The sequence below is a fragment of the Triticum dicoccoides genome, chromosome 2A (assembly GCF_002162155.2).
Source record: "Triticum dicoccoides isolate Atlit2015 ecotype Zavitan chromosome 2A, WEW_v2.0, whole genome shotgun sequence".
Lineage (NCBI taxonomy): Eukaryota > Viridiplantae > Streptophyta > Magnoliopsida > Poales > Poaceae > Triticum > Triticum dicoccoides.
The window spans coordinates 111,733,525-111,743,313 of record NC_041382.1 but is presented as its reverse complement, the minus strand read 5'-3'; the positions used below and the strand labels follow the sequence as shown (position 1 = coordinate 111,743,313).

The following is a 9,789-nucleotide window of genomic DNA, read 5'->3' as shown; positions in this document are numbered from 1 at the left end:
ATTAATCTTAACAGCACCTGACTCAGGTGCAAGCCAGCGCTGTGGCCGGGCCACCGCCGCACTTGGGCTGGACACCACTGAATTCCTTTTGAGCAAGTCTGCTAGAAAGTTGTTCACAAAAGATATGGTTTGCTGCGGCGCTTGAAAGATCGCTTCGTAAAGTGCTTTTCGACGTGCATACCAAACAGCCCATAATGTGACAACCATCGTCGTGAACTTGGAGTGGTCTAGCTTGATATATAACTCAAACAACCACCTCTTTGCACTTGGTTCTTCCAGTTCAGACATTGGTTCTTCCAGTTTTGAACGGATTGGTGGCCACAGAGGTATAGCCACAGAGGACGGAAGAGGCCCAACAACCACGGGGTGGCCCAAGCTTGCCCCTCAGAGTCCTTCGGCAATATAAGGCAGATCGCCACATTGGCGCACAAGCCCGACTCTAACTTCCATGTATCGTAGGTCTTTTGTATTATGCATGTATCAATCGGCTTTGGGGCTCCTATAACTCTTGCCACCTCCCAATAGGACCCTACTCATTGGATGTGATAACCTACACCACCCCTTGTACGTAACACAAGCCCTCTAGGTCTCATATGAGGCTAGATCAATCAATATACAGACAACTGAGAAGTAGGGCATTACCTTGATCTGAGGGCCTAAACCTAGGTAAAAAAATTCCTCGTGTGCACCATCCAGATTGCTGGCAAGTGCGCCACCCCATCATCAATACCGCGAGGAAAATACCATGACAAGGATTATCATGGACTAATAGTCCTGAAACCCAAAAAATCTAAAAGGAGTTTAGGACAAGTGAGGCTCTAAATTCACTCTTTTCGAGTGTGTAAATGACGTCAAAGTTTTCCAGATTAGTGATTAATTATTTGGCCGTTTGTTTTGCCCCTATGATGTACATACACCTACTCCCCAAAATCTTTTTGATCTAGTAACATTTCATCATCTTGAGAAACACTAAATTTAAGACAGTGCACACACACACACATTCACACAACACATATTGAAAACCGAAGTTTTTGAGTTTTAAGATTAAAGAAGCATCGACTAATCATAGACACCTTGTTGTTGATGTGAACTAACGAACAATCACCATACATCAAAAGAACATTCCACGTAAATTAGCTGACATCAAATTTGGGATTTAATCCCTTGTGTGTTGAAGGTACAACGACATTGCTAACCATCACGATCATTTTATTCTGCGGGGGATCTTTTTCTTTGCATAAAAGGACTGGGATCTATTGATCATATGACCAGTACATGCACCACTTAAAAATAAAGAAAATACATCAAGGTCGGGTCGGGGCGTCTTCTTCATACTGAATGGGCCGATGCACGCCACTGTCGCAGCCTCTCCATCGCTGGAGCCAATCAAGTCCTTGTTGACCACAGACGGAAAGACTATCAAGGTCATGGTCATACCGGACCAGCGTCTTGGATAAAGAACCTTTTTTATATAGAAAGACTACCCTGGAGACCCATATATAGTATAAATGTGAGTACCAGGATTTGAAACCTGGTGGGAGGAGCCATGCTCCCACAACTCCACCACTGCTCCCAGAAGTGGTTCTCCTAAAGAAAGAATGGTTAATGAAGGAAGATTCACAGATCCAAGATCCCAACCTCACATGCCTCATGCCCAACTTGATGGAGAGGAGGCCAGAGGACCAAACTCCAAAAGAAAGTCATCGTAGCCGTCTCATCGATAAACCCTGCAAACCATAATGCCACCAGCCAGAGAGGTTAGTGGGCATCTACACCAACAGGCCATGCCATAGCCAACACCATTGAGATGGAAGGCTCGAGCAAACTTTATTCACTAGATTGCATCCGTCATCACCACCTACAAATTGCTGTCACACAACCCTACTAAAAGCCACAAAGCGGTGAAAACTACAACTCAATTTGGTAGATTGGGGCCTCCCTGCACCCCCACATCAGTAGAGCTGGTGGAGGGTGGAGGAGTATGGATCGACAACCATAGGACGGCCTACAAGAGGAGGGATGGTGGCTTGGTGCGTCCAAAAATCTCCTCTCTATTGTTTGGTGATATACTCCCTTTGTTTATTTTTACATCGCATATAAGATTTAATTTAAGTCAAACTTCATAAAATTCAACCAAATTTATATACAAAATTATAAGCATCTACAATACTGGAGATATGCAATATGAAAATTAATTGAATGATGCATCTAATGATATTAATTTTATATTATGAATGTTGATATCTTTTCCTATAATTTTAGTCAAACTTTACTATATGTATGACTTAAGACAAATCTTATATGCAGACTAAAAAGAAATGAAGGGTCCTCACGGCTAAATTTGTTTTCTTCAACTAGGATTTTATTTAATTATCAAGCGGGATTTCTAATGAAATAACGTGCAAAATACAGTCCGCATGAATGCTAAACCAAACTTTACATAGCTCATGACTACACTGTTCCTTAGCAAGGATATGGGCCGAGCCATTGGCAGAACCCGGAGATTATGGCGCGCCTGAGTCCATGGACCCTGATAAATACGTGACATGTGGCACTAGTACATGGCAACTCCCGACTTTTTTTTGGCAAATTTAGTGGCACGATGATGGCAATTTTGGTTGTCAAGCATGACAACTTTCGTACGTCGGTTTATTTTTGACAAAAACTTGTTGTGTGTCATCGAAATTTGTCATCCTTGCATGACTGAAATTGCCATGAAAAAATGCCAGGGCCGCATTTGGGGAATTCATTAATAACAAACTAGTACAAATGCCCGTGCGTTGCACCGGGCAAAAAATGAAATATAAGCTGCTCCACATGCCATTATGCAATATTTTTTAACTATTTTTTGCAAATGTCAGAAGTATGGTTACACTGAGTATTTCTTTTTGTATGATGAAATTTGGACGTCATAAATAAGACTACATGTCCACTGATCTTCTAAGACTTCTCACTGCACTTGTTGAAAATTTACAACACATGACAACATATTCGGCAGCAGGGAAAAACAAGTAATGTTGTTATCGAACTACATGACCATGCTGTGCTCTGTATGAGATTTGGTATGTTTAAGAAAGGTATCTCTCAGCTGCATCCTGGGAAAATGAACAGATATTATCAAGTTGCCATACTAAATTCCTCATGACAGTAACCGATAATTATGCGTAAATTATTTACTAATATTTACAACGGGCATATTCGAGTGATTCATTAAACAGAAAACTACCTTCATCATTAACTTTGGATCCTTCAGGTTTCTCCTGAGCGCTTTAGTGTAATGCTTCACTGCTTCTGGGTATTTTTGCTGCTTAGGGAACTCATTAAACAGAGAACCTCATCATTAACTGCCCCAGACTATTAGGAGCAAAAAAGCAGTGTTAATAGTATAATTCACGCAGCTTACCTTTCTCTCGCTCCTCATCAGCTTTTTATGGATCATAATACTCTTGTTGCTTGAGCTCCTTCTTTGCTCGTTTAGCATCATTTAGTCTTTTCAGGGTACCTGGGTTTGATGCTCAGTTAGAGCCTTCTGGAATCAATGGCAACATCGTAGTCTTTGGAAGACTTGGCAAGTTTGACAAGAGCAGTTGCTTTCCTTGCCAGTGCCCTTGAGACCATCTTGAAGTCAGCACAGTTAGCATGAAGTTCTCTTCCCCTCTCAACAACCGTATCACAATCCTTAATGCAATCATCATACTGGTATTTGGAGAAACAGAATATTAGCTCTCAAATCACCAGAGGCATAAGTAATTCGAGAGGGCTCCCGATTCCAATAATTAAGTTAAAACATGTGGCAGTGAAAAATCATAGCAACACTACTGATTTACGAAATCTGCGGTCCATTCAAGCCTTGTAATATCCAAGCCCCCAAAAGGTAAGAAGGCAGATATATAGAGATAAATTCACTGTTGTTATTAAATATTGATGAATGTGTAAGGATCGCCTCGGCGATGAAATCACTCTAACTACCAGTAGTCTCTATCAAAAAATACTAATGTGTCTCTAAAACGCCCTCGCCTGTGCTCCGAGCCACCGCTGCTGATGACGCCTCCTGGCATCATTTTCTCTTAACTCGGTAAAATATGTTTCCAGTTGTACACATATGGTTCCAGCAGTGTGAATAATTTAAGACAGAATGATAAAAGCACAAGTGCTGCTATATTTAATCCTACAAAAACAATTCAAGACATGTTTGTACTGAATATGTTAAATGCTAATACCAAGAGCATACCAATTCATCAAGAAGGGTGGTGAATTGTGAGCAGACAACGCTAGAAAGACAAAGCCTTTAAGATGTCCTTTTGAACATGAGATGCGGATAGTTTGTATTTACTGGATAGGCTGTGCTCCTGCCATTTATACCTAACAAATGATACAAGTTCCCCAGTTGCATCCAATTTTTTTAAATAAAGATGTCAGAGTTAAGTTATTTACAAGGAATACAAATCTGCATCTCAAACTCAAAGGTGCGGCATACAAGATTTTGTTCACTCACAGTAACACAACTTTTACAGAATTCATACAAAGAATTGACTGAATGGCACTCTCATTGAACAGGCATTATCAAACACGATCATAAGCACAGAACAAACTCACCTCCATCTATCTCTCTGAACCAGCAAAGACATCTAAGCAACAGCCACCGCCACTGCCTGCCCCCGTACCACCAGCAACAAAAGTAGCCCGCCTAATGAGACATCACAGCTTCAAAATGTTGGGGATGGATGGTAAACAAGCAGAAATGTTATGTACCTCTGTAGTCTGCGCACCAGCTGCCTCACGAGACCATGACACCTCACCCTTTGCTTCCATTTCCTACACCACAACAGCCGTGTCCGTATCCCTGACCAGCACCTCATCGGCCTTCGTCTCTGGTTGATGCGCAGGATGCACCTTGGTTGTGTCTCGGACCACCACCTCCTCACTCTTCACCTCTGGTTCCGGCACCTCATGTGCTTCGGACACCACGACATCCTGCACCACGGCGTGCGCTTCCGTTCTCACATCCACCTTACCCTCTTGTTCCAGGTCAACAACTTCAGGCGGTAAAGCATCAACCATGATCTCCTCCCCGGCCTCGCCCATGCTGCTGTCATCAACGTCCTCGATGGCACGCTCGACCGGCACCTCCGACGTGCCCCCCTTCTTCCCCTTCTTCTCCTCCTCGGCCCAACATGGAGGCCTGCGTCGTCAAAGCTCCAGATCAAGGTTTTGTGGAGGAACGCGCCCCGGCTCCCAGCGGCCGCGAGGGCCTCCAGCGGCGTGGGATAGGGCCAGCGTCCTGCGGAGGTCGAGGGTCACCAGCCTTAATAGCTCCGGAACCACCCCTCCCCCTTGGCGATCTCCTTTGTCACGCAGCCGACAGCTCACCGCAGCTTGTGCATATACTCAAACACCTTGTCTGCGTCCCTGGCCTTCACGCTGACCTCAAGGAGTGGGGCGAGCTCGAGCTCTTCCGGCGATGCAGCGGAGGCCGCCATGTGGGCCTCGACCGCGTAGGCCTTGCCAGCCTCTCCGGCGCGCCGGAACGCAGCAAGCACGGGGCTGTAGGACCGGAGGCACGGCACGATGCCGTACTTCTGCCGCATGGAGGAGACGAGCCTGAAGGCTTCGTAGGCGCCCTCGGCGTCTGCAGCGACGACGCAGGTGAGCGAGGTGATGGTGGCCTCAGACGGGGGCGCCCTGGCCTCCAGCATGCCGGCGAACACGCGCCGCGCGGCGGCGGCGGCCGGGTGGACGGGGAAGACGGTGCCGTCCACGGAGGCCAGCAGGTGGAGGAGCTGATTGTACTGGTGCGCGGCGAGGCGGAGGTCGGGCACCGCGTCCGGGCCGGAGACGGCCGCGTCGAAGGTTGCCATGTCGGCCACGGCGTCCCCGCGGCGGGTGTAGTCGGTGAGCGTGCGCCCCTTCCAGCCGGTGGATAAGATGAAGTAAGGAGCGCAAAATGCAGGGGTTAATTTGCAAAATCGAAACGTTTTTGCAGATCCACTTATGTAGGGACTGCGGGTTGAATAGCAAAAACTACAGGGACTTTTATGCAAAAGTACTGACGACGGACGGGCAGAAGCACTCCGTGCTTTATATTAAAAAATAACAAAATAACCAGGGGATCAATCAGCTATGACTTGAGACCGAATCAAATACGTTTGTACGTCCCTTAGTTTTAGAACCTAGACGTCTTTGACATGCGCCCGTGTAGTCCAACTTTGACTACACATAGGGAGTATATATATTTGAAGTGTATTTGACAATCTAATCAGCACTGTTATACTCCCTCCGTTCCAAAATAGATGACCCAACTTTGTGCTAAAGTTAGTACAAAGTTGAGTCATCTATTTTGGAACGGAGGGAGTAGTTTAGTTCAATGTCAGCAGCAAACTGCATGCTGCCTCGAGACTTGGCCGTTGCTGAAGCTTATTATATCCAGATAAAAGTGCAGTAGTACGCTTTCACACCGGGGCACTTGGTCGGGTTCTTGACCGTAGCCAGGTCGGAACCAACCAATGCATCCCGCGCGTTGGATCGGATCAATCCACGGACGGCGTCGAACGACGTGGTTCCCGGAGAGTATTCCATAACACGCGAGCGCGCGTGCGAGGTTTTCAATTTTCATTCCGCGGACCTGTTCAGCGGCTAACCAGGTCACTGCTCGATCGTCTCGCTCCGCGTCCGTCGACCGATCCTCGTACGGCACTATAAGTCCCGCTCATCCACTGCACCAATGGACACATCAAGTAATACTAGCTAATTAGCTCGAAGCAGGAGTGCGGACATCCTCTACGCTCTCGACCGCGATCACCGAGACGGTGAACAGTGAACTGCCTCGACGCCCACGCGCAGCAATGGCGTCCTCCGCTCCACCCGCTTTCCTCCCCCAGCTGGTTCAGCTGGTGCAGCCGGTGTCGGTCCTGCCCGACCAGCTGATGAGGCAGGCGACGGAGAGATCGCCGCCACCTCAGAGGGGAGGCCGCAGCGGGGCGATCGCCCCCACGCCGCATCCACTGAGCACGCCGGGGGAGAGCACCGGCGGCGAATTCTTGGTCCTTAACGACGCTTCTTCCCTGCCCCTGCAGCTGATGCGGACGCCTCCAGGGGAAGGCGCCGGCGGGAGGATCCATCGTCAGCTTGCCGGACCCAAGCGGCCTGGCCCACCGAGAGAAGGCCGCGGTGGCGGCGGCGGCGTGATCCATGCTTTTTCTTCTTGAGTTCTACTCCCTTCGTTTCAAATTACTTGTCGCAGAAATGGATGTATATTATATCCATTTCTGCGACGAGTAATTTGAAACGGAGGAAGTACGTAGCTACTAGCCAGATAGTTCGCAGATTGAGGGTCTAGCTAAAGTGGACATTGTCTAAATCTCTAGTGCGTGCTTCGTGAACTTTAGATAAAACTAGCATAAAAACTGTACTTTGTTGCGAGGATTATAAGCTGTTTTAGTAAGTTTATTTGAAATGTTTAAATATTATAAGTTTCTATTTTTAAACATAGAGTTGCAAAGTTCAAAAGTCGTTGAAGTGCATTAGTAAATTGAAATGTTATGTTTTACTACATTAGTTTCTACAGCAGTTAAGGCAGTTACAGTGGTCGCGTTTTGCAACAAGAGACCTTTTTTCATAATTTTCAATGGCCATGACCACATTTTGCTGCACCACCGAGATACACTATCATTCTTATTTTCGTCAAATCGTGAACTATTTTTGAAATCATGTACATTTTGTTAAACTCGTGAACATATCTGAAATCGTGAACATTTTTCAAATTCGTGAACATTTTTACAGATTTTCAAACATTTTCTAAAATCATGAACAATTTTTGAATACATAAACATTTTATACTTTTTGGAAACATTTTTTAATACTGTGCACATTTTTTAAAACATTTTCTTGAATAGGTAAACATTTCTAGAATAACAAACATTTTTTGGAAATTGATGGAACAATTTTTGAAATCACGAACATTTTTTTGATTTAGCGAACATTTTTTGAATCACCAACCATTTTATGAATCAATAAACTATTTTGTAAGTCATGAACAGTTTTTGAATTTTTAGTATATTTTCTAATTCATGAAATTTTTGAATTGGCGATTTTTTTCAATTTTATTAACATTTTTTAACATGAAAATTTCTAAAAACTCATGGACATTTTTTCATTTATCAAACATTTGTTTTAAAAATTATGAACATTTTTTAAATATACTAACGTTTTTTAAAAATTACAAAAAATTCTGAATCCAAAAACATTTATGAATTATTAAACATTTTATTTAAAAATCCTCAATTTTCTAAATTTTTTATACTTTTTAAATTCACAAATTGTTTAAAGTAGAAAAAAACGAAGACTAAACAGGAAAGTGGAAAATAAATAGCAGGCTGTCCGGACATGGGCCGAATTCAAACATGTGCGCTTTGTCTTCTCCTAGCGCGCACAGCAGAGTATAGAAGGTTCCTGTTGTATTACCGTCCGACGCTGGGATTCCCCTGTGTGAAACATTTTCTATTACTTATAGATGGCATTGGTGGATAATATGTTGCAACTTTAGGCCCAAATTCGGTGACGCACCGCCGGAAGCAATAGTCCTTTTATTATTAGAGATATAAATAAACTGAATTTGTAATGTGTTAATCTAATAATTGTGTTTTTACTTTTTAATATGTGTGAGCACCGACACACACAATTCTACCCATTGCGCGTACTTCCATTAAAATGCATATTTTCAACGGGAAGCATGGCTTTTGACAAAGAGCAAATTTGCTTTTTTGGTAGATGAGTGATAGTTTATTATTGACGTGTTTAGCTTTATAGAAAATAGAAAATATGTACGAGAGAATACAATTTTGCTAGTTAGGCATCAGAGGTCGATCCTAACCCAGCCTCCACATCCACTCTCATACACCATACCCTATTACTCAATCACTAGTGGGTCTCCAAACACTCCTGCCTTAGTCTAATTCCTCAGCTCTTCGAAGATGAGATCTGCCATGCCCCATTCATTCAGTATCTGGCTTCTGCTAAAAACCCTGCCATTGTGTTGTTTTCAAAGACACCAACAGATGAGCATAACGAACGTGCCAAACCCTTTCCGAGTCCTCTTGGTAATTCGCTTCCTAGTCACCGACCACCATTGCACAAACCTATCCTGAGCGGTTGGGCATATTTGCGAGCCCAACCCCATCCTAGATACATAGGTACCAAACTTGTCACGCACACATTGCAACAAGATATGGTCGGCCGTGTCCTCCTCTTGATCGCACAAGTAGCATGTAGATCTTTGGTCTTGCAAACCATGACAAACCCTCCTATCTGAGGTCCACAATCGATATTGCACTGCAAGTCACATGAATATCTTGCACGCCAGTGGAGTCCAGCATTTCCATATGGCTGCGAATGAATGGAATCTAACTCCACGTTCACAGAGCATCTTATATGCTGAGGACGTTGTGTATACTCCGGTGGCATTCCATGCCCAAATTGGTATGTCCTCCATCTCCGAGTCTAGCTGCATATCCATGATGATCTCCCAGAGAGTGATGAACTGAGCAAGTCCCTCGGTGCACATTTCGCCGATGATATCACTCGTCCAATCATGCATACCGAGGGCATCCTTGACAAGCCTCATGTTGGCCACTTGCGTCCTTACCCTGGCCACAACCAAGGGGGCTAGATTTTTGATTGCGCCATTCATCCATCTATCCTTCCAAAGCAGGATGTGCCCGCCTGCTCCTGTTTGCCATTTGACCGGACTCCCAAAAGCTTCGGCTACATGCTTATCCGTGGTGAGATTTAGGC

At 44.6% G+C, this 9,789-nt stretch overlaps 1 long non-coding RNA gene across 2 annotated transcripts; it reads right to left on the bottom strand.

The window, feature by feature from the left end:
- Positions 1–2,891: 2,891 nt before the first annotated feature.
- On the bottom strand, positions 2,892–5,427 carry LOC119359121. 2 transcript variants are annotated; one of them, XR_005172383.1, is made up of 5 exons: positions 4,753–5,427; positions 4,597–4,687; positions 3,404–3,696; positions 3,227–3,304; positions 2,892–3,095 (listed from the first exon to the last, which is right to left on the bottom strand). It is a non-coding gene; the product is annotated as an uncharacterized LOC119359121 (long non-coding RNA). The 2 variants fall into 2 exon arrangements; XR_005172382.1 differs by having other exon boundaries at positions 4,597–4,778.
- Between the last annotated feature and the right edge of the window lie 4,362 nt (positions 5,428–9,789).